At 34.9% G+C, this 27,171-nt stretch overlaps 1 protein-coding gene across 2 annotated transcripts in view; it reads left to right on the plus strand.

The window, feature by feature from the left end:
• LOC143232009 (transcriptional regulator protein Pur-beta-like) overlaps window positions 1-27,171 on the plus strand; it is an 86,249-nt gene that overhangs the window by 21,935 nt on the left and 37,143 nt on the right. Inside the window, exon 1 of one of the 2 annotated variants that reach the window (XM_076466987.1) lies at window positions 871-1,154. The exons of the other annotated variant lie outside the window; for it this stretch is intronic. The gene's annotated coding sequence lies outside the window, so the exon portion shown is untranslated. Of the gene's footprint in view, window positions 1-870; window positions 1,155-27,171 lie in introns of those variants that run through there. 2 annotated transcript variants of the gene reach the window in all.

Consider the following 27,171-nt stretch of genomic DNA (forward strand, 5'->3'; position numbering starts at 1 on the left):
TATAAGTGTAAGGGTTGGTTCCAAGCCTGTGTACTTGAGATTCATGAGCAGGTTTATGCACTTTGTTTAGGCTCTTTGATTGCTACTGTATAGTGTGGATTAGGCCTAGCTTAAATCTCCTGAACTGACTAACATTGACAGTTAGCATGGAAATTATAGCTGAGAACATTCCTAATAGCAAGGGTGTCCCAACCGGTGGTTCAGTGCGTTGTATGGTCATTGTAGATTTTAGTTTTATAATAGTTTTTATATATTTATGCAACTGGTGTCACCAGTTACTTTAAAGTTATATGTTTAACGTATGTATTTTAATCGCTACAGTGAATGTATCATCTAATCTATATGAATGTATGTCACGTCACTCGTGATTTCTCTTGGTAGGAGTAGTCATACAAGTAAAGACACAGTGGGGGGATCGCCTAGCCTAAAGCCAAGTTCATAACATTTATTACAAAAGTAGAAATATCGATTCAATCTATACTTAACTCGTTTCTGAATTTAGCTATTTTCTATCTCCGTTTTTTAATATTAAACCTGTTTAATCGAAGGTGACTTGACAAATTTTTCAGTTTTCTTGTTATAATTTCAGTATACACACACTAACAACATTAGCTTATACTTCGTTGCTAAGCAACAGGACATAAGAGTCATTGTTGGAATGTGTCGACTTTTCGATATAAGTTATTAATCTTAACCGGTTTTCACCAATAATTATTCTAGGAACATCGCACTAATTAATTTCATGAATAATCTTAATGTTGATTGGCTCACAAAGGAATATATTAATGTTTGGTTGTATCGACTACATTTTTCTGTTTCTTTGTTGGTCATTCTTGATTTCGCAAACTTTATTTCAGTTAACTATGAAGGGTGAGTGAGGTTAGGGTATAGTGTAGGGTCGGGGTGGTAGTACTTACCTCATCAGTATTGACAGACTATACGCTAGTATTCATGTAGGATTTGATGTTACTAATTTACTTTTCTGAATCAATTAGCAGACAAATTATTTAAAATACTACGAACAAATACGAAGTTCAATCTGCCACGTGATTCACTAACTGTTACTGAGTTATATAGTTTTGGTGAATGTGTCCTCATCTCTAACCCTGACAAGGCTTAAACACAAAGAACAAGACTCGTTTTGATACAATGCTGTATGTATGATATTTTGAGTTATAATTTTCACTGTTTTGGATAACTTGTCATTTGTGTATAAACTTAGCACTTTGTATTTGTCTGTTATCCATCACAATGTATTTTACATGAGGTCTCAGTCTGTAGCAGATACAAGTCTTACCTGAAATGGCAATCGTACTCAATATAAGGAAGCCAATCATGGATAAAACTAATAATTAAAGCTGGCAAAGAAACGAGGTTTAGTGAGCGTAACCCATATTGCAAAAAAAACAAATCGACGGCAAATATTTTCTTATGTTTTATTTGACGATTTATTACAGCTGTTAGATCAGAGGAGGAATAGTATTCTGTATCACAATCCACAGTGAAATAATCACTGATGCGCTAATTTAACAGTGGTGTGACAATAACAGCTACTACTGTATTCTCTCTAGATGGCGGTTTCATCTCCAGTTAATGCGTTACGATCGTAATTTAGAGGGACAACTGGTAACAATTAAGTTGGTACTTTACTCTGATAAATGGCAACTCTAATAAATAATAGGCTGGTAATTCAGTACAATAATTGGTAAGGATGAGGCTGGTAATTCACTCGGAGAACTGGTAACGATTAAGCTGATAATTTACTCGGGTAGAGAAGGTAGTGTTTTAGTCTATTTGAACACGAGTGTTGGCTAGTAATTGGATTCTTTATGATTTAAACTAGTTTTACATACTGGATTTAGGCCCAGCATGGTCAGGTGGTTAAGATACTCGACTAGTATTCCGAGGGTCTCGGGTTTGAATCCCCGTCACACCAAACATGCTCACCATTTCAGTCGTGGGGACGTTATAACGGTCAGTCCCACTATTCGTTGGTAAAAGAGTTGGCGATGGGTGGTGATGACTAACTGCCTTCCCCCTAGTATTACCTTGCTAAATTAGGGACTACTAGCGCAGATAGTCCTCGTGTAGCTTTGCGCGAAATTAAAAAAACAAACAAACCGTACTGAATTTAAATTCTGTATTTTGTCTCTGAATTTGTAGCTTGTGACCTGTTACAGCTTAGGGTCTTTAGTTCTTTCTTAGAATAAAATAATCCGAATAATAGAATTAAAATGTTCTTAACTTCGACCGTCAACTGGAAATTTTACTTAATATTTCTCCTGGAGGGCTGAGTATGAACTAATCGTTAACGTGTAAACCCAAGGATGAAAAACTTCGCTTTATACTTTAGGGATTTTGTAGGTGCGCGAAAAGAATGATAGTCTGTTAAGTCAGAGTAGCTCAAGAGTTGATTATGAGTGTTTTTTGATGGGACGAACAGCTCGGATTGTTATGGCCTTGTGTTAAAACACCACAACCTGAATTCTGATTTTTTGCTAAACAGCAGTACTCTCCTTGTCAATAAGTGTGTTAATATCCATACCAGCCGTTCTGAGATACATTAAACAGCAATACCTCTTGTTAGGCCTTAGTTTAAATGTTATAATTTCCTTCTTGAACCATATTATCACTGACCATACCCAATGTGACGTAAGGTGGTACATTAGAAAACGATAAATAAGAATCTATTATTAAACTTGTGCACGCGCAGAACAACTCCAATATAAGAAAATGCGTTTCCTTTGCATGCCTTGTCAAAATTAACGCTTAATAACAGAAGCGTCCCGTGGTTTACATCCTTTAAATAAAATTACTTCCAGAATACGTAATGTATAATAAAGAACATGAACTGTATGATCGTTTACTAAATCTAAACGAGGTGCGACTTTTATTTTTTCTGACAAAGTTACATGATCTTGTTTCGGTTTTAATTAGATGGAAACAGGTAAAAAGTAAACTGGGATTTTCACAGGAAATGTTTTATTTTATTTTCCGACTTCCATTTGAAACATTGACTGAAAAGAAAAAGAAACCTTTATAATCCAAGTATGCGAAACGTTAAAATAATCTTATTGTTATTATAATCCAAGTATGCGAAACGTTAAAATAATCTTCTTGTTATAATATGTTTACGAGACAGGTTATTCTAATCATATTAACTTCTCCGTGAGAAAGTCCTGGACTTATGATGCTGAAAATTGGGTTTCGATGCCCATGGTGGGCACAGTATAAACAACGTATTGTGTGACTTTGTACTTAACTATCTAACCCCTACTGGCGACTTTTAGGGAACTTACCCAAATGTTCGAGTGTTTTTTGTGCATAGTTATAAAATTTGCCATCTGCGCTCTTTGTTTGTCGGAGGGAATCGAACTTCAGACTTTAGCGTTGTAAGCTCATGAAATTAACTGTGTCTCACCAGGAGACATTTTCTAGTGTGACATACTACTGTTTCTATTTTTTTTTTCTCTTCATTTGGGGCTAATAGCTAGAGAAAATATATCACTCTTGGTCATTATCAATTCCAAGCTTATTGTGTTTTGGCACGAAATGTGGCGTGTTCACGTTAAAAAGCAACTTCCACCCACTCAGTTACAGTGGCGCCTTTTTACAGGGGTGGTGACGTAGCTGATTATTATTGTTACACAACACGCTTTACTGGTAATTATATACTTAAAAATCAACTACGAAAACAGTATAGAAAGGTCATTGGATTGTAATTCACGTGACTACTTTTTTCTGAACCACCATTGGTTAATATTTATAAGAAGTTTATAATTATTATGAAGTATTTTAAGTTATAAATAATGGGTAAAGCACTTTGCGTTCTCAAACTTGCTTATAAACTTAGCATATTTACTGTTTTTATTCTTGACTAGAAAGTTCTATTTTATGTATATAATCAATTTGGACTTAATTTACAATCGTTGATATATTTATTTTACCGTTAACTGCTTCTAGCTATAAACCATTATAAAAATACACAAAACTGACAAAGTTTCACCAGCGAGTCTCATATTTCAAAATGGCGTCACTATTACCTTTGACAGGTTAGGTAACGATAGTTTGGCTAACAGTGCTATTGGAAGAGATAATTTATATCCAACAAATATAGCTTATGGTGGGCACATTCTAATAGTTCAGTTTTCTGTGTTGTTTAAATATTTTCTCTCCCATTCAGTGGACACGTACTTTTCCAAACTTTATCCGTTTAATGATGCATTTTAAACCAAAACAGGATATGATGATATGTTGTAGAACAGACATCTGAAGTGTAAAATTCGTGATTTGTTAGGTCGGTAAACACGTGGGAAAAGGTAAGAATCGGTGCAAGTAAAAGTTAAGTTTTTAGAAATCTCTTTTCAAACGCAACGTTTAGCTTTTTGAAATTTTTCCGAGGGGAATAGATGACGGAACGAATACATAAAAGTTTTAACTAAAATATCCTAATAGAATATGACAGCCAACCAGAGTATGGTGCATGTAATAAAAGTTAGTTTTGTAATTAGAGGGTACGTTTTGATGTTACCTAATAGAATATGACAGCCAACCAGAGTATGGTGCATGTAATAAAAGTTAGTTTTGTAATTAGAGGGTACGTTTTGATGTTACCTAATAGAATATGACAGTCAACCAGAGTATGGTGCATGTAATAAAAGTTAGTTTTGTAATTAGAGGGTACGTTTTGATGTTACCTAATAGAATATGACAGTCAACCAGAGTATGGTGCATGTAATAAAAGTTAGTTTTGTAATTAGAGGGTACGTTTTGATGTTACCTGATACAATATGACAGCCAACCAGAGTATGGTGCATGTAATAAAAGTTAGTTTTGTAATTAGAGGGTACGTTTTGATGTTACCTAATAGAATATGACAGCCAACCAGAGTATGGTGCATGTAATAAAAGTTAGTTTTGTAATTAGAGGGTACGTTTTGATGTTACCTGATACAATATGACAGCCAACCAGAGTATGGTGCATGTAATAAAAGTTAGTTTTGTAATTAGAGGGTACGTTTTGATGTTACCTGATACAATATGACAGCCAACCAGAGTATGGTGCATGTAATAAAAGTTAGTTTTGTAATTAGAGGGTACGTTTTGATGTTACCTGATACAATATGACAGCCAACCAGAGTATGGTGTATGTAATAAAAGTTAGTTTTGTAATTAGAGGGTACGTTTTGATGTTACCTGATACAATATGACAGCCAACCAGAGTATGGTGCATGTAATAAAAGTTAGTTTTGTAATTAGAGGGTACGTTTTGATGTTACCTGATACAATATGACAGCCAACCAGAGTATGGTGCATGTAATAAAAGTTAGTTTTGTAATTAGAGGGTACGTTTTGATGTTACCTGATACAATATGACAGCCAACCAGAGTATGGTGTATGTAATAAAAGTTAGTTTTGTAATTAGAGGGTACGTTTTGATGTTACCTGATACAATATGACAGCCAACCAGAGTATGGTGCATGTAATAAAAGTTAGTTTGTAATTAGAGGGTACGTTTTGATGTTACCTGATACAATATGACAGCCAACCAGAGTTTGGTGTGTAATAAAAGTTAGTTCGTAATTAGAGGGTACGTTTAATGTTACCTGATACAATATGACAGCCAACCAGAGTTTGGTGTGTGTAATAAAGTTAGTTTTGTAATTAGAGGGTACGTTTTAATGTTACCTGATACAATATGACAGCCAACCAGAGTATGGTGCATGTAATAAAAGTTAGTTTTGTAATTAGAGGGTACGTTTTGATGTTACCTGATACAATATGACAGCCAACCAGAGTTTGGTGTGTGTAATAAAAGTTAGTTTCGTAATTAGAGGGTACGTTTTAATGTTACCTGATACAATATGACAGCCAACCAGAGTTTGGTGTGTGTAATAAAAGTTAGTTTCGTAATTAGAGGGTACGTTTTAATGTTACCTGATACAATATGACAGCCAACCAGAGTATGGTGCATGTAATAAAAGTTAGTTTCGTAACTAGAGGGTACGTTTTGATGTTACAGAATCTTAAAACTCAAGTTTCACAAAAATTGGACTACAATCATTGAATCCACCAACCACAATGGAGCAGCTAAATCAGGATATATCAGGAGTTTCGATAGCACTGAAGGGCGTACAGCATAGATAAACCATTGTATACATTTGTATATCCAATCATGGCTATTTACAATAAAGTTTGTTTTGATATTTGACATAAAGGCACGACACTCTTGCATAAGCAGCTAGTTAGGTGAATGTTCACACACATAAATCTTGTCACGAGAAAGGGCGAGCATGTTTGGTGTGACGGGGATTCGAACCCGCGATCCTCGGATTACGAGTCGAGTGGCTTAACCACCTGGCCATGCTGGGCTTATTATGACGGTCAATCCCACTATTCGTTAATAAAAGATAGCCCCCGACAATTGGCGATGAGTGGTGACCACTAGCTGCCTTCCCCCTAGTCTTACATTGCTAAATTAGGGACATCTAGCGCAAATATCCTTCGTGTAGGTTTGCGCTAAATTTTAAAAACAAACAAACAAACCGTTGCTATGAAAAACACCTGTTATATAAGTGACAGTTCAACACTCTGGAGCCGTGAATGTGCTGTATTGATGGCAATCCAGTCCCAATCTTCGGTCAGACAAGAGTAGCCCAAGAGTTAGTAGTGGATGCGGTTGGCAAATAGCATTCCCTCCAGTTATGGACCACTGTGCATAGGTGGCGATTCACTTTTCCCACAATGTTAAACAAATCTAATCAAGTAATTACTTTAGCCAAATAATATATCATGTCTCTTATACTGCCAAGTCTAGTCTGTTTTCTTATTCTTTGTTGGTTAGGATTAAATCCGGCTGGACTTGTCAGAATTAGAACTTGGAGTTTGAACGAACTAATTAATGATACATCTAGGGCCCTAAAAATTATTGAATTTTTAAGGACTTTCTAAGAAATAAACAAAACATTTTATTAATAGCCCTAAAAACTTATAATAAATGTTAGTTTTAGTTACTTTAATTAAAATGCTGTCTCGATTACGTTGTATATTTGATCATATGTGAACAACTAAGTTTCATTTATTTAAAAAAAAATTAAAAACCACAAGGAAAAACATTATTATGAGACTGTAGCGAATTCATGTTTGGAAACATAATAACTAATAATAGTCCATGGGCCAAATAATTTTTGATGTAATTTTGTGGAACAAAATCCACGAGGATTTTATTTTTCTTTTGAAAGCTACGTTTCAGAATGTACTGATGGCCTCTCTGTTTGGTTGTTTATTGTGTGAAAGTGAAACGTTTTTATACCTGACCCCAAATGGTAGCCAACATTTGAACGAGAAGATAAATCGTTTTTGTTTTATAATTAATTCCAGTGAGTGAGACTTGTGCTATTTTGTTTCTCATTAAATATATTATATGAAACCTGTTTTAATGCCCGTGAATACGTATGTTATAAAAATGAGTCCGTTACACTTAGTATTTTATCAGTCATTAATTATAGTTTTTGTCGTCTTTTCAGAAATATTTTGTGCACTAAAGAAACTTCCCTGATAAATTCAGACGATTTAAAATATACTTCAATGTTTCTTTTGGTAAATTGGTCAAAATAACTAGATTCAAAACATACTTATATTGATACACCTCATGTTTAATAGTTGGTTTTACTTTTTGTTTCACAGGCACTTCGGAAGTTCAAACTTACATTTTGCAGTAGATAATGACCCTTCTTTCTCCATACGTTTTGCAATATTTTAGGCGGATCTTTCTCAATAGAAATATGATAAAACAGATGGGTAACACAGGATGATCAACAACCGGTCTTTATAGTTAAACTCTCACAACAGGAATCGAACAGATGGGAAACACGATAATCAAAAACCAGTCTTTATAGTTAAACTCTCATAACAGGAATAGAACAGATGGGTAACACGATAATCAAAAACCAGTCTTTATAGTTAAACTCTCATAACAGGAATAGAACAGATGGGTAACACGATAATCAAAAACCAGTCTTTATAGTTAAACTCTTATAACAGGAATAGAACAGATGGGTAACACGATAATCGAAAACCGGTCTTTATAGTTAAACTCTCTCAACAACAATAGAAGAAATGTGTTACACATGATAACCAAAAACTCAGTCTTTATGGGTGAACTCTCTCAACACCCATGGAAGAAATGTGTAACACATAATGATAATAAAAACTAGTCTTTATTATTAAACTCTCATTACGGCAATAGAACAGATGTGTAACATATGATGATAAAAACCCAGTCTTTGTAGTAAAACTCTTATAACAGTTATAGAACAGATATGTAACATATGATGATAAAAACCCAGTCTTTGTAGTTAAACTCTTATAACAGTTATAGAACAGATATGTAACCCATGATAATCAAATCAGTTTTATAGTTAAACTCTTATAACAGTTATAGAACAGATATGTAACATATGATGATAAAAAACCCAGTCTTTGTAGTTAAACTCTTATAACAGTTATAGAACAGATATGTAACCCATGATAATCAAATCAGTCTTTATAGTTAAACTCTTATAACAGTTATAGAACAGATATGTAACCCATGATAATCAAATCAGTTTTTATAGTTAAACTCTTATAACAGTTATAGAACAGATATGTAACCCATGATAATCAAATCAGTCTTTATAGTTAAACTCTTATAACAGTTATAGAACAGATGGGTAACCCATGATAATCAAATCAGTCTTTATAGTTAAACTCTTATAACAGTTATAGAACAGATGGGTAACCCATGATAATCAAATCAGTCTTTGTAGTAAAACTCTTATAACAGTTATAGAACAGATATGTAACCCATGATAATCAAATCAGTCTTTATAGTTAAACTCTTATAACAGTTATAGAACAGATATGTAACCCATGATAATCAAATCAGTCTTTATAGTTAAACTCTTATAACAGTTATAGAACAGATGGGTAACCCATGATAATCAAATCAGTCTTTATAGTTAAACTCTTATAACAGTTATAGAACAGATATGTAACCCATGATAATCAAATCAGTCTTTATAGTTAAACTCTTATAACAGTTATAGAACAGATATGTAACCCATGATAATCAAATCAGTTTTTATAGTTAAACTCTTATAACAGTTATAGAACAGATATGTAACCCATGATAATCAAATCAGTTTTTATAGTTAAACTCTTATAACAGTTACAGAACAGATATGTAACCCATGATAATCAAATCAGTTTTTATAGTTAAACTCTTATAACAGTTATAGAACAGATGGGTAACCCATGATAATCAAATCAGTCTTTATAGTTAAACTCTTATAACAGTTACAGAACAGATATGTAACCCATGATAATCAAATCAGTTTTTATAGTTAAACTCTTATAACAGTTATAGAACAGATGGGTAACCCATGATAATCAAATCAGTTTTTATAGTTAAACTCTTATAACAGTTATAGAACAGATGGGTAACCCATGATAATCAAATCAGTCTTTATAGTTAAACTCTTATAACAGTTATAGAACAGATGGGTAACCCATGATAATCAAATCAGTCTTTATAGTTAAACTCTTATAACAGTTATAGAACAGATATGTAACCCATGATAATCAAATCAGTTTTTATAGTTATTAAAAAGGGTTAACTGTGAGAATGGTTAGTTCTACTCATAAAGTGATACTTCCATCGGAACATTGAACTATAACATAACCTTAAGTGATTAGAATTAGGGGAGCGTATTACTGTCTCTCAAACTTGATAATGTTTCACATGATATGCATTTTCACAAATACCTGTGCTGGAATAAAGTAAACTTTGCGATTTTGAAAATACTATTTGTAGATTAAACTGGGAACATTTTCACAGGATTAGGTGAATGCTGAAAAGATGTTAACTGCTGCGAAGGGGATGATGTCCCTAAAGACGTTCAAAAAACACAAGAAGATTTAATTCTGTGTATTATCTGTGATGGACTAACAAGATACTACAACTAAGATTCATCTTGATAAAGGCAGCAGAAGTCCAGAAGTGTGGTGAATCTTGAAATATAATGTGGATAACTTTCATCTTGATAAAGGCAGCAGAAGTCCAGAAATGTGGTGAATCTTGAAATATAATGTGGACAACTTTCATCTTGATAAAGGCAGCAGAAGTCCAGAAGTGTGGTGAATCTTGAAATATAATGTGGACAACTTTCATCTTGATAAAGGCAGCAGAAGTCCAGAAGTGTGGTGAATCTTGAAATATAATGTGGACAACTTTCATCTTGATAAAGGCAGCAGCAGAAGTGTGGTGAATCTTGAAATATAATGTGGACAACTTTCATCTTGATAAAGGCAGCAGCAGAAGTGTGGTGAATCTTGAAATATAATGTGGACAACTTTCATCTTGATAAAGGCAGCAGCAGCAGAAGTGTGGTGAATCTTGAAATATAATGTGGACAACTTTCATCTTGATAAAGGCAGCAGCAGAAGTGTGGTGAATCTTGAAATATAATGTGGACAACTTTCATCTTGATAAAGGCAGCAGAAGTCCAGAAGTGTGGTGAATCTTGAAATATAATGTGGACAACTTTCATCTTGATAAAGGCAGCAGAAGTCCAGAAGTGTGGTGAATCTTGAAATATAATGTGGACAACTTTCATCTTGATAAAGGCAGCAGAAGTCCAGAAGTGTGGTGAATCTTGAAATATAATGTGGACAACTTTCATCTTGATAAAGGCAGCAGCAGAAGTGTGGTGAATCTTGAAATATAATGTGGATAACTTTCATCTTGATAAAGGCAGCAGCAGAAGTCCAGAAGTGTGGTGAATCTTGAAATATAATGTGGACAACTTTCATCTTGATAAAGGCAGCAGAAGTCCAGAAGTGTGGTGAATCTTGAAATATAATGTGGACAACTTTCATCTTGATAAAGGCAGCAGAAGCAGAAGTGTGGTGAATCTTGAAATATAATGTGGACAACTTTCATCTTGATAAAGGCAGCAGAAGTCCAGAAGTGTGGTGAATCTTGAAATATAATGTGGACAACTTTCATCTTGATAAAGGCAGCAGAAGTCCAGAAGTGTGGTGAATCTTGAAATATAATGTGGATAACTTTCATCTTGATAAAGGCAGCAGCAGAAGTCCAGAAGTGTGGTGAATCTTGAAATATAATGTGGAGACTGAACTTCATGATGTTTATTGTCCCCTTAGTTGCTGAAAACAACTCTTCAGCGACTACAACAGATAAAGGAAGTTCAACCAGTTACGATATCTACCAGTGTGCTACCGGGATGTGACACGTGTGTCAACTGATCATATCCAAAGGTATAATCATTCCGTGAATGCAAGGTTTTCTGTGTTACAGAAGTACTTTTGGCAGAGTGACTGTTGTCCAAATTGTTGAAGAAACTTTAAACAAAGACACGAAAAGATCAGAGGACACAAACGTTTCATTCTCCCAGGGGGTGCTGTTAGCAGGAATTGTATCACAAAAGAATTCAGATCACGTGTCTCAGATACCTCAGACGAATGATCCAAGTATAGACCTCTGTTTTATCTCGGACTGGTTTAGAATCATCAGGAGTGAGACGGGATGGTGTGCAACCACACACGGAGAATAGCTTGATGGACAAAATGAGTTGATCTACTGGCAGTGTTGTGACTGAAACAGTTCGAAAGAACCTTCTATAAATTAAACTAAAGTGATAAAGGCGTATTCTAATTTCAAACATAAACGAATAGCATCTGATAATGCATCAGAGAAATTCTTATGACTGCTTACCAAAGTTGTAGCTGAAGATATTCAGTGACAAACAGAATGTGAAGAAATCCAAGATTACTAATAATGAAGTTATTCCAAATATCCGACCACAAATTTTTGGGACACGTGGTATTAGTTTAGTTGTAGGAATTTGGATACGAGACAGTTCCTACAGCATATGTTAGGCTCATTTAGGTATTGTCTAACTGTGATGGCACAATAAAAAAGACAAATACAGCAGTAGTAGCAATGCATCTGGAGAAACGAACATCTGCAAAAGTGGCTTCTTCATCCATTTGTGTGTATAATACATGAAATAGCTTATTTAAACAGGATAAATGTAGAACATAAAACGGTGGGACAGCGGTAACTTAGGATTTACAATGATGAAATCAGGGGTTCGATTCCTATCGGTAGACACAGCATATATAGCCTGATGCGGTTTTGCTATAAGAAAACACATAAAACAGTCAGAGAACTTTCACAGTCCATATTCACGGTTGAATCAGACAATAAAAAAAAAGAATTGTTTGACGTGTGTAAAGATAAGTTAATCAAGACTGCAGAAAGGGTGGACAAGAGGTCTGCGACTATTGTTCAAGAAGATGGTTTCAGTTCAAGCAATACAGAAGTGGTGAAGATTCCTTCAATGAGGCAGCGAGTAAAAGGACGAGTTAAAGTTTCTGACAAATGAGTTGAAAACTCTTACCTCAAAAAGTAAAGTCTTAAAGTAACGTTAGGAGGTCAGTACTGAAAACTGTATGAACAAGGGAATTATATATTTGGAGATTTATTGAAGGCAACATGAGGCTAATTATTCATAGTAAACACGCATTTGAAGTTCATGTAGGGGACGTTGTGTCTGAAGATATTGACCTGTTCTTTATTTGTCTAGCGTTCTACAAAGACATTGACAATATTTTCATCAGATGTGGCACTGAATACTGTATCCAATTAAGTTACTTTGGAAACACTTGGACAGAACACATGTACTGCACTTTAGGACTACATCCTTTTACAGGCTGCAACTCTAAGGTTGCTTTTGGTGATCGTGTAAAAATGGCAGAACTTCAATTAATCGCATCAGAGAGTGTTTTCAAAACAGCTGTGTTAGATCTTGGAAGAGACTATAAAGTTCGTCATGAACAACTTCTAGTGCTCTAAGAATTCATCTGTTGATTTGTTGCACTACAATCCAGAATTAAAGAAGTTAATGAAATTAGGAATCAACTATTTAGGATGAAGTAAGAATTTGTCGAGTCAGAACAGCTGCCCCCACGTGAGGACACATCATATCTTCAGGCAGAACGAGCCAACTACCAGACAGCAATGTGATGAAGAAGTCTGGAGGAGCAGCTACATCTTACCATCACCTGAAAGTCAATAGGTGCTGGAATATGGACAACTAGTTCTACACTAGATGTGGGGCTCCCAGGTCTAGACGACATTCTGAAATTTGTGGTGTAGAAATACAACGAGAAACACGAGCTGCCAAAATACCATAAATAAAATATTCACCAGCCTGTGAACTTGAAACGTGTGAAAACATAATCAACAAAAACACTGGTTTTGTGTCACACTTGTTTTGTTAGTCAACAAAAACACTGGCTTTGTGTCACACTTGATTTGTTAGTCAACAAAACACTGGCTTTGCGTCACACTTGATTTGTTAGTCAACAAAAGCACTGGCTTTGTGTCTCACTTGCTTTGTTAGTCAACAAAAACACTGTATTTGTGTCTCACTTGCTTTGTTAGTCAACAAAAACACTGGCTTTGTGTCTCACTTGATTTGTTAGTCAACAAAAACACTGGCTTTGTGCCTCACTTGATTTGTTAGTCAACAAAAACACTGGCTTTGTGTCTCACTTGTTTTGTTAGTCACCTAATTTAGCAATATAAACGCTACCGATCTCTTTAATCTGGTGTTCTGTACTGAGAGGTATTGATATATTAAAGTTTTATCTCATTCTCAAGTATTGGATTTAACATTTTTATGTATATACACGATATGGTACGATTTTTCCATCAATGTCAGCCAAGCAACATTAATATTAATTCGTTATTGCTGGTTGCTATAGAGAAAGTTATGTACAGAGTTATATCATTGATAACAAAAATAATATATTTTAATAATTCTCACTAACACAGATCTAACTAAGTTTGTGTAACACGCAACCTTTCGATAACTTAATAAATAAATACTGATTTAGAACACATTCTCAGCATAATTACATTTTAACAGTGTTTTATCATATTTTATTTATATTTTAAGGGTGTGGTCTGGCCCTGAATATTATTACAGTGTAAATGTAATAACACTTATTTCACGGTAAATGTTCTGTTTTGTTGTAATTAATTACCATAAGTAAATCAACTCATTGCTTCTAAATTATTGGACTAAATCAAAACATTTTTGGGAATTGGAGAGTTTTGAAAATTGTGCTATTTTAAATATTAAATAACAAGCTATCCGTTGGAAGATCCACTAGACATTTTCGATAGCGAGGGACTTTCACCTTTCAAAACATACAGGCATTTTGCTCCCTTAGTTGGTACGAATGGCCAACTTTTACAGATCTGCTTCATGAACTAAACTTTGAACTGTATCAGGTATTACCAGCGAGTAAGACTAAGAACGTATGTCTTGATATAGTAAGTATATTGTTGATGTTGTTTATTGGAAGCCATATTGAACTGTACCCTAATTTTCTCCCAAATAATTCTAAATTTAATGCAAATATAATTCATGTTCTAGTTTGAAAGTCTGTTTAAAGTAGTATAGTAAGTAAGCTAACAAACAAACAAAAAAACAAACTCCAAACTGACGAGAGTAGGCTCTCTTGGTTTCAAGATTATTCTTGGTGTTTAATACCTGTGTACTATTAGTCGTAGTATATGTCTGTTGTCATAGCAAATGTGTGTGTGAGTGGGTTAACCGAGTTATAATTAATTTGTATGTTTAGGTTTAAATAACATTGTTAATTAGTTGAGAATAATCAAAACTCTTAATGATAACTAGAATAAAGTGACTCGATATCCTGCAAAACTAAAAGATAAGTAGGCTTAATAGTTTATTTAAAATAGTGTTTACGTACTGTCAAACAACCTCGCTTAACCGTTAACGTCAACGAAGTAGACGGGGGAAAATGTGATGCAAGTTCTGGTTAAATTACTTTTTGATTTATAAGTACTTGGAATTATGTACTGCAACAATCTCATGTTTCTAAGAGCCAAGGGATCTTCGCGGATAGCTGACAATGCCATAGAAACTCCTTTATCAAAGATCGGATGGATATGCTTGGCTGAGGATCGACTGCTACCAAAAGCATTGCGAATGTCTGGGCATTGTTTGGGTATTTTGTACATATACTCTTTAAAGGATGTGCAGGAAATAAGTGATAAAAATATTTAAAAACAGAACCATCAGGTGTTTCAGTCACTGTTGTCGTATAGGCCCTAGGGACTATAGTAAAGGTTTCATTCATCGGTAGTTCTCTCTGTTGTAGTTGCTAGTGTCTGAACTTTTCTGTATATTAGTTTTATTTTAAAGTAATACACTACAAACAACTACTATGCACATTATGTGCAGCCAAAACTTTCTATTACTTTAAGTAACGAACTTCATTTTTCGTAAGATAGCGCTGCGCTATGGAACTGGGAAAATTATGCATTTAAGATGCCTTTACCAAACTTTAAAATTTACACACGTACACTTTCAAAGACAAAGAAGACATTTTTACTCATTTAACTTTCGCAACTACCTTTTAATTTATAGTATGAGGTGTAGTTCACTGGCATGTTGAATGGAGGGATGTCAACATTTCCCAACTTCTGTTCTTAAACGAATAAGTAACGCGCTGAAGTAATGTTGACCATGAATATATTAGTTTCTACTATAATTATGTTACTGTTCATCTAAGTAATTCGTTGTCTTTTCAATGACTGAAGTTGGTTGGTTTTTTTAATTATCATGTTTGTTTGTTTTTTCGTTCAGAAGAAATGCAAAGTCGTTTGGCCAGTTTATTTAGTATTTTGAATATAATTCACGATATAATACTAGAATGTGTATTGTAAGTACAAACAGAAACTGTACAAAGTTGTTCTGGTAAGTTCAATTGAGTGGTTAGCGTTATGTACTATGTATCCTAGGTTCCTTGGTCCTGTTACAGTACTTTAAGGTCGTGGACGCATTATAAAAGTGGCAGACAAATCCCAATATTCTGTTAGAGTAGCCTACGAGGTGCTTGGAGATAGTATTGACTACAGTGTTCGAAATAAAACTTACAGACTGGGTTGTCCGCAAGGAACTAAAGTTATCCGTACTGTAATAAACAAATTAGTTCAGTAATAAACAGTGTAAACTTGCTACATTATTCTAAATTAGATATAGTCGTGGAACGTTCATTAGTTGATAGAAAGTTGTGATTTTGTGAAAGTGTTTTGAATAGCAAAGCGAGACCTCTTTCTTTCAACCAGTCAGGAACCTTGGAACGATCCTTTACGTTTATTTTGATCATATTTGTCTGGTCTTCCTTTTGGAAGACTTCTTTTTTACTTTTTTCTCGTCCGTCCAACAAAGGCAAAGATAAAAAATAAAGCTTTCTTAGCCATTACAGAACCAAATCGTACATCGAAAAACAGTATCTGATGTCTTGAAACGCGCAAAGTGTAAATAGTACAAACGAACATGGATTATCAAAATATTTTGATTAGTGACCTGTTGTTGGTCGTAAATTGTGACAGGTTTTCAAGACGTTATAAGGAACACTTACAGTATTTATACCAATATTCAGTGTGAGCAGTGTAAAGGTCAGTTACTCAGGATACGTTATTTAAATTATTAAATTCTTTATAACTAGTCGCATCCTGGCGAAGCCATTCATGTTTGTATTCAGAAACGTTGGTTTTTACAACCATGTATAACCTTGAATATCAAACTCGCAAGGTGTACTGGGGTATTTTAATAATATACATACAAAATAAAGTTAACCCTAGTTGTGACAGCCCACAATATGTTTTCATTACTCGACTTTTACTTTGCCACATTATTATTTTATTCGCTGTCTTAGAGTACAATTGTAACACGTGTTATTATTGGTATCATAAACCACGATGGTGCTTCATAATAGAGATCGCACATAATTTCAACAATTAGTACAACGTCCGGCAAAAAAAAACCAATAAAAAACACCTTAAACAGTAAAGATTCAGTTTAAAAAACATTTCAAAATCTGTACTGTTGAGTACTAGGCTGTGCACATAAAAATGCAACAAAAAAAATCACGCATGTTGAACTTACAAGGAAAAGAAAATCTGATTTGTAATTCTTATAATTATTTTAATACCAGTTTACAACAAAAGTGGCTTATTACATTGCACCCAAACCTATTGTAGAGTATTAAATAAGGTACTGTGGCTTGGTATACTGCACCCAAACCTGTTGTAAAGTTCTAAATTTGGTGCTGTGGCTTGATATACTGCACCAAAACCTATTGTAAAGTATTAAATAAGGTACTGTGACTTGGTATACTGCACCCAAACCTGTTGTGGAGCATTAAATAAGATACTGTGACTTGGTATACTGCACCCAAACCTATTGTAAAGTATTAAATAAGGTACTGTGACTTGGTATACTGCACCCAAACCTATTGTAAAGTATTAAATAAGGTACTGTGACTTGGTATACTGCACCCAAACCTGTTGTAAAGTATTAAATAAGGTACTGTGACTTGGTATACTGCACCCAAACCTGTTGTGGAGCATTAAATAAGATACTGTGACTTGGTATACTGCACCCAAACCTGTTGTAGAGTATTAAATAAGATACTGTGACTTGGTATACTGCACCCAAACCTGTTGTGGAGCATTAAATAAGGTACTGTGACTTGGTATACTGCACCCAAACCTGTTGTGGAGTATTAAATAAGATACTGTGGCTTGGTATACTGCACCCAAACCTGTTGTGGAGTATTAAATAAGATACTGTGGCTTGGTATACTGCACCCAAACCTGTTGTGGAGTATTAAATAAGGTACTGTGACTTGGTATACTGCACCCAAACCTGTTGTGGAGTATTAAATAAGATACTGTGGCTTGGTATACTGCACCCAAACCTGTTGTGGAGTATTAAATAAGATACTGTGGCTTGGTATACTGCATCCAAATCTGTTGTGGAGTATTAAATAAGGTACTGTGACTTGGTATACTGCACCCAAACCTGTTGTGGAGTATTAAATAAGATACTGTGGCTTGGTATACTGCACCCAAACCTGTTGTGGAGCATTAAATAAGGTACTGTGACTTGGTATACTGCACCCAAACCTGTTGTGGAGTATTAAATAAGGTACTGTGGCTTGGTATACTGCACCCAAACCTGTTGTGGAGTATTAAATAAGATACTGTGGCTTGGTATACTGCACCCAAACCTGTTGTGGAGCATTAAATAAGATACTGTGGCTTGGTATACTGCACCCAAACCTGTTGTGGAGCATTAAATAAGATACTGTGACTTGATATACTGCACCCAAACCTGTTGTGGAGTATTAAATAAGGTACTGTGGCTTGGTATACTGCACCCAAACCTGTTGTGGAGCATTAAATAAGATACTGTGGCTTGGTATACTGCACCCAAACCTGTTGTGGAGTATTAAATAAGGTACTGTGACTTGGTATACTGCACCCAAACCTGTTGTGGAGTATTAAATAAGATACTGTGGCTTGGTATACTGCACCCAAACCTGTTGTGGAGCATTAAATAAGATACTGTGGCTTGGTATACTGCACCCAAACCTGTTGTGGAGTATTAAATAAGGTACTGTGACTTGGTATACTGCACCCAAACCTGTTGTGGAGTATTAAATAAGGTACTGTGGCTTGGTATACTGCACCCAAACCTGTTGTGGAGTATTAAATAAGATACTGTGACTTGGTATACTGCACCCAAACCTGTTGTGGAGTATTAAATAAGGTACTGTGACTTGGTATACTGCACCCAAACCTGTTGTGGAGTATTAAATAAGATACTGTGGCTTGGTATACTGCACCCAAACCTGTTGTGGAGCATTAAATAAGATACTGTGGCTTGGTATACTGCACCCAAACCTGTTGTGGAGTATTAAATAAGGTACTGTGGCTTGGTATACTGCACCCAAACCTGTTGTGGAGTATTAAATAAGATACTGTGGCTTGGTATACTGCACCCAAACCTGTTGTGGAGCATTAAATAAGATACTGTGGCTTGGTATATTGCACCCAAACCTGTTGTGGAGTATTAAATAAGGTACTGTGGCTTGGTATACTGCACCCAAACCTGTTGTGGAGCATTAAATAAGATACTGTGGCTTGGTATACTGCACCCAAACCTGTTGTGGAGTATTAAATAAGGTACTGTGGCTTGGTATACTGCACCCAAACCTGTTGTGGAGTATTAAATAAGATACTGTGGCTTGGTATACTGCACCCAAACCTGTTGTGGAGCATTAAATAAGATACTGTGGCTTGGTATACTGCACCCAAACCTGTTGTGGAGTATTAAATAAGGTACTGTGGCTTGGTATACTGCACCCAAACCTGTTGTGGAGCATTAAATAAGATACTGTGGCTTGGTATACTGCACCCAAACCTGTTGTGGAGTATTAAATAAGGTACTGTGGCTTGGTATACTGCACCCAAACCTGTTGTGGAGTATTAAATAAGATACTGTGGCTTGGTATACTGCACCCAAACCTGTTGTGGAGCATTAAATAAGATACTGTGGCTTGGTATACTGCACCCAAACCTGTTGTGTAAATAATGTTTACAACATATCCAGAACTGATTAGTTACTAGACCAAAATAGGGGTTTGTAGTTTGAGTAAATAATGTTTATAACATATCCAAAACTGATTAGTTACTGGAGCAAAATAGGGGTTTGTGGTTTGAGTAAATAATGTTTACAACATATCCAGAACTGATTAGTTACTGGAGCAAAATAGGGGTTTGTAGTTTGAGTAAATAATGTTTACAACATATCCAGAACTGATTAGTTACTGGAGCAAAATAGGGGTTTGTAGTTTGAGTAAATAATGTTTACAACATATCCAAAACTGATTAGTTACTGGAGCAAAATAGGGGTTTGTAGTTTGAGTAAATAATGTTTACAACATATCCAGAACTGATTAGTTACTGGAGCAAAATAGGGGTTTGTAGTTTGAGTAAATAATGTTTACAACATATCCAGAACTGATTAGTTACTGGAGCAAAATAGGGGTTTGTAGTTTGAGTAAATAATGTTTACAACATATCCAGAACTGATTAGTTACTGGAGCAAAATAGGGGTTTGTAGTTTGAGTAAATAATGTTTACAACATATCCAGAACTGATTAGTTACTGGAGCAAAATAGGGGTTTGTAGTTTGAGTAAATAATGTTTACAACATATCCAAAACTGATTAGTTACTGGACCAAAATAGGGGTTTGTAGTTTGAGTAAATAATGTTTACAACATATCCAAAACTGATTAGTTACTGGACCAAAATAGGGGTTTGTAGTTTGAGTAAATGATGTTTACAACATATCCAAAACTGATTAGTTACTGTTTTTACGCCCCCTATATTCAGTTGTTTTTAATTCTCTACTTTTTATTTATCTTGTAAGAAACTTAGGTTTATTTATGTCCTCATTCTTCCTGCCTTAATATTCTCAGCTAGTTAAAATAACTCTCTGTATTCTGGTGACATTATGTAGTTTTTATTATTACATCTCCTGAAAATCAGAACATGGTATACATAGAGAAACGACTCGAAATTTATATTGTTTTCGCCAAGTTTCGGCCCGGCATGGCCAGGTGGTTAAGGCACTCGACTCGTAATCTGAGAATCGCGGGTTCGAATTTCTGTTACACCAAACGTGCTAGCCCCTTTCAGTCTTGGGGCGTTGTAATGTTACGGCTAATCCCACTATTCGTTAGTAGAAGAATAGCCCAAGAGCTGGCGGTGGGTAGTCATGACTAGCTGCCTTCCCTATAGTCTTTCACTGCAAAAGTAGGGACGGCTAGCGCAGATAGCCCTCGAGTAGCTTTGCGCGAAATTCAAATCGGATCCTATGACGGTCCAGACTTCTAGCTAGTACTGGAACGTGGGGTTTGGGCTACTCTTTTACCAACGAATAGTGGGATTGATCGTAACATTATAACGCCCCCACGGCTGAAACGGCGAGCATATTTGGAGTTAGGGAGATTCAAACCCGCGACTCTCAGATTACGAGTCGAGTGCCGTAAGCACCTGGCTATGCCGGGTCCATGGGATCTGACAGTTTAGTTTTTCGGCGATAATTTTGTGTGTCCTGGACAACCATTTATTGTGGACACCACAACTATTATCTTTCAGTTTATCATCTGTAGATGAGGGACAGAAAGCGTCTGTTGTCTTAGAGAAACTTTGTGCGAAATTTTACGAACAACAATTATAGATAATTCTCATAGTGGTAATCCATGTTCTTTAAATATATTTGTACCGTCTCACGTGACTACTACTCTTCAAATGGGAAGCTGTTTAATAGTGTTGATGTGTTACCAGTAGTGTTTCATCCTACCTTCTGGCTCATTGTATATTGATTTAAAAAATGTGTGTTTGTTTTGGCCCAGAGAGACAGGGACGCCTAGTGTGATGCGCATATCACAAGCTTGTATTGATCAGTAGCAGCCATTCAGGGAATGGGGGAAGAGACATGTGTTGTTTTCAATTTTCAATATGGAATAGTTTACGTGGTTTGTAACTGAACTCTGTTGTAGTTTAAGCACAGCAAGGACTGTTCATATGTCGCTATGATGTTTTATCGTAACCCTAATTTGCAGATACTAGTTTTCAAGTGTTTGATAATTAATATATTGTTTTTGATGGTATTGTACTTTGGTTCTCTGTAAGATTTTGTATATTCTGTATCATGTTGTATCGGTATAAAGGTGGAATATTTTTTGGGATCACGTGCGACATAAAATGTGTTTAAAAGCCTGAACCAACTGCGTAACAGTCAGATTCATTAAGGTTATCATTTACGCATAGACGGTCTAATATATCAAAATTCAAACCTTGATGGCTCATCTAGTGGATAAACGAGTGTGACATTAACATTGCGGAGTTTTCTGGGTTAAATAGGATTTGAATACATATTTAAAACTATTTATCCTGAATTTTATAGTAAGTATAAAGTGAACTGAAACAAATATAACAAAATATTTCAAATAATGGGAATTACAACAACATTTACAAATTAAAGTTATGACAACACTTACTAGAATTACACTGTTCAAAATAAGGACTTTGTTTCCATGCGGAGTGACACTCGAAGAGATCTGAAACAGTTTAAGATAAGTGTGTTTGTCGTGATGACGAGAAATCCACTTGAAATAAAAATGTGTTCTCAAGACAGCTGGTGTAGGTATTAATACACAGAACAATGTTTAGACCTAATCAGCCATCTTCAGGTTGTGTTCTCAAGACAGCTGGTGTAGGTATTAATACACAGAACAATGTTTAGACCTAATAAGCCATCTTCAGGTTAACGAAAACATGTGTTTTTCTTGTAGCTAAGCCTCATCTGGCTATCCACTTATTTTATTTAGTGTTGTAAATCTGTAGATTGACCGCTGTCCCAGCGGGGAAGTAAAACAAGACTTGTTACCGTTTAATTCAACAACCAAATGTCTATTGTATTGCTTTCTAAAGTCATAGATAAAGGAAATTTGTTTATTATTTTACTTAACGAAGTTTAAGAAACGTACCTCAGTTGAATTGAACGTAAGAAACGTCTTGCTTTCTCGTTTGTTTTCGTGGATTGGCAGGTTTTCAGATCTCAATTGCTGTGGTTGACCAATGATAGATTAGGTTTACAAAAAAAACATGGTATGGCGAGATTCCTCGTTGCTAAGGGTTCTACAAGTAAAGGAACACGTATAACTACAAACTAACACTGATAAAAGGGGAGATTCTAATAATTTTAACGTGTATGATAGCCATAGAAAAATTAAGGCAAAAGCAAGCAAACAAACTGGGACACTTGTAAACCAGTTAGGACAGTCTTTAAGATGTTTACACATCACACTAGTGTCATTTTCTCACAACGCTGATTCTTTGATACTATAATAAAAGTTACATTACGAATAGGAATAGCAGTTGTTATAAATAGGTGTATTCATTTTGTTATTGTTATAAATAGGCGTATTCATTTTGTTATTGTTATAAATAGGCGTATTCATTTTGTTATTGTTATAAATAGGCGTATTCATTTTGTTATTGTTATAAATAGGTGTATTCATTTTGTTATTGTTAAAAATAGGTGTATTCATTTTGTTATTGTTATAAATAGGTGTATTCATTTTGTTATTGTTATAAATAGGTATATTGATTTTGTTAATTTTTAGTCTCATTTATGTCATAACTTTCTCAAATAGTTGAACTACAATAAAAACAGATCATCTGTTTCTTTTTGGGTAACCTTATGTTTGTATGAATGTCGGATAGTTTCTTGTCATTTGACAAGCTTTTGAAAAGTGTGCTCAGAGTTAAGACCTCAACTCGGACTGTGCAACTCCTGAATATTCACATTTTTACTTTCAAGCCAGGTAGGAATCAATTGTATTTTGTAATAGAGAGCCCGCTAGGTTTGTGGTAGATAACATTATATTGTAGGACAACACGTTAACCTGGTATGTTTGTGGTAGATAACATAATATTGTATAACACGTTAACCTGGTATATTTATGGTAGATAACATTATATTGTAGGACAACACGTTAACCTGGTATGTTTGTGGTAGATAGCATTATATTATAATGCAGAAAAGCTGCGTTCACATTCGCAGCTGGATACTGGACATACAAGCAAAATTTTCATGAGAAGAAACACTTCACTAAACATCTGCTGGCTTGTTTCATGCATTTTACAGTAAGCATCCTTCGTACCTTTCAGAGATACTGCTTTTGTTGTTCCTTTGAACATGGGCAACTGAAACTCGAGCCGTTGTGCAGAGATTTCTGGGTAGAAGTTTATAACCGAGTTGTCAATCTTGCCAGATGTTCTCAAGTGCTACATATTGCCTCAAGTCATTGTTGTCTGCTTTGGATCTAGTGGTCAGATGTTCTATGACTGTGTTCACAAATTCAAAATAACAGGTTAACGCGTTAACCTGCTAGGTTTCTGGTAGATAACACAAATATTGTTGAAGAACACGTTAACCTGGTATGTTTGTGGTAGATAACATAATATTGTTGAAGAACACGTTAACCTGGTATGTTTGTGGTAGATAACATAATATTGTTGAAGAACACGTTAACCTGGTATGTTTGTGGTAGATAACATTATATTGTTAAAGAACACGTTAACCTGGTATGTTTGTGGTAGATAACATTATATTGTTGAAGAACACGTTAACCTGGTATGTTTGTGGTAGATAACATTATATTGCTGACAACATGTTAACCTGATATGTTTGTGGTAGATACCATTATATTGTTGAAGAACACGTTAACCTGGTATGTTTGTGGTAGATAACATTATATTGTTGACAACATGTTAACCTGGTATGTTTGTGGTAGATAATATTATATTGTTGACAACACGTTAACCTGGTATGTTTGTGGTAGATACCATTATATTGTTGAAGAACACGTTAACCTGGTATGTTTGTGGTAGATAACATTATATTGTTGACAACACGTTAACCTGGTATGTTTGTGGTAGATACCATTATATTGTTGAAGAACACGTTAACCTGGTATGTTTGTGGTAGATAACATTATATTGTTGACAACATGTTAACCTGGTATGTTTGTGGTAGATAACATTATATTGTTGACAACATGTTAACCTGGTATGTTTGTGGTAGATAACATTATATTGTTGACAACATGCTTTTCTGGTTGTTAATAAAATATTAAACGCCATTATGACCTTGGGATTTCTGATATTCGTTAAAAGACAATTTTATTATAGTTTTTAGCCTGCCTAGTGCAAAGAAGGTAGCTAACCTTTATCAGTTAAAGATGTACGTGTCATATTTTAACAACCCTTTCTTAACAGTTTTATTAACTGTTGTCTTTTATTGTCTCTACCTTTCAAATATGTTGTATTCACACTTTCAAAGTTTCACTACAGACTGGTCAGGCGTGGCTTAAAGGTTAGAGTTCTTCGACTGTGAATTTGTTGCTTCATAGGTCGTGACTCCTTTACCTTTAAACGCAATCACGCACTTTTGGACCACGAGGGTGTGATACTATGAAGGTCAGGTCAGGTCATGTTAGTGAGAGAAATTACGATATGGTTTATCGAGTCAAAATTATTGACGGCTATGCGTGTTGTTTTGTGGACAATAAACAACAACCAAAGATACAGATAATGTCTCTAGGTTCAGTGATGTTGTTAGACCAACAAATATACCTAAAGTTATTGTGTTCTCAACTGGTTCTCAATCAGAAAGTTATGATAATTCCACATGTTCCTATTTGTTATTTATTTCACTTTTGTGATAATGATAATTAGTCAGAAATAGATATTCCATGAAGGAAATCCAGGGGTCGCTATAACTCCATTCAAACCAGAAAGTGTTGCTGCAGTAACAAGTCTAATGCTTGTCGTTGACTTGTTTGAAATATTTAGTCAGGAAATATATACCTACCATAATCAAACTGCAGAGAAACATAAAATGTCATCCTAAGTACTTCAATGGTCTGAAGGTACACAGACAGACATAAAGAAATTCCTAGGCCTCATTCTACTAATGGAACAGAAAAGAAAATATAACTGGAAAGATTATTGGTCAACAGATCCTCTTTTGATTGGTTCAGTACTGGTGTTTCAGTAATAATCAGAAAATGGATGAATCTTCAGGCAGGCTCTTCAAAATTCAACCACTCACTACTGGATTATTTCTTCAGTGAATTCAGACCAATATACAAACAACAGTTTTCATTGCCTGAGGACATCATGGAGAGGACATCTACGATTCCAAAAATACGACCCTACAGAAATTGTAAAACGTGATTTGCTCGTGAGAATGGTGTACAAGAGTGACATAGGTTATACAACATGGAAATTTGTACTGGTGAGGAGAAAACTTGGATGAAACTATTCTATCAGTTCTAATTTTGGTATATTGTTATTGTATATCCCATTAAATTGAAAGTTTTGTACTCTTATTTCCATGTTCTCTAATCTTTTAAGTGATAGTATTATATTTATTTAAAAAAGTCTTAGATGTGATATATAGCAATACATATACAGTAACACTGCATTGGAAAAAATATCTTAGGTGTGGAAACAAGGTATGGTCAAATAAGTGTTGAACGTTCTTTAAAATCTTTATCAGTGCTATAAGTGTAGCTACCAGTTTGGTCGTCAATTTTTATTTCATTCCTTTAAGTCACACACAGAATCATTTTTGCTACACCTTTTTGTCGTATCTAAGGTGTTTGTTTTTTAATACAAGAAAGTAGCACTCGATAGTAACCCATATGTGCAACTCTATTATTCGGAACAGCCCTATACGTTACAGAACCAATGAAATATATGTTCGTTCCTCTACATAGAATTTTCTCAATCCATACCAGATGTTTTTTACTTATGTATTTTTCTCTTCACGGATTCTTTCAAAGTATTTGTTTTGAATTTCGCGTAAAGCTACATGAGGGCTATCTGCGCTAGCCGTCCCTAATTTAGCAGTATAAGACTAGAGGAAAGGCAGCTAGTCATCATCACTCACCGCCAACTCTTGGGCTACTCTTTTACCAACGAATAGTGGGATTGACTGTAACATTATGACGCCACCACGGCTGAAAGGGCGAGCATGTTTGGTGTGATGGAAAAAACAGTACTAATAACTTCATTCATAGTAATGCTGTAAAATTTAGATTAACAGTTTCTTGTCTTCGCCTATATATACTGATACAGCCATATCGATCACCATTATTTAAACTAATGGCTTAAATTAATATCACGTGACCATAAACGGTCTTTCATTGAGACAATTTCATCAAAGTTAACTAATTTCTGATTAAAAGTTGGAAATGAACCTTTCTGATTCTTTTGAAAACTTGATCTGGAAAGTACTTAACTAATTTGTTTTTGGTTCTAACCAATTTGATCTGAAAAGTACTTAACTAATTTGTTTGGTTCTAACCAATTTGATCTGGATAGTACTTAACTAATTTGTTTGGTTTTAACCAATACTTGAACGTTCTTACCCTTGTGCTCGTTCCTTCCCCATATAGTTTTGCTGCTCTAAATCAACCATCTTTAATGTGAGTGAAAAAAACTAAAAACGGTCAACTTTTTATCTCAGGTGAAAAGTGATAAAGTTTTAGATGGATAGCTCACGTGACCTTTTTGCGTAGGTTTGTGGGAAAAGTTTGGTTAAAATTGAGCTGTTTTTTTTTTTAATAACTTTG

Source organism: Tachypleus tridentatus, chromosome 1 (assembly GCF_004210375.1).
Source record: "Tachypleus tridentatus isolate NWPU-2018 chromosome 1, ASM421037v1, whole genome shotgun sequence".
Taxonomy (NCBI): Eukaryota; Metazoa; Arthropoda; class Merostomata; order Xiphosura; family Limulidae; genus Tachypleus; species Tachypleus tridentatus.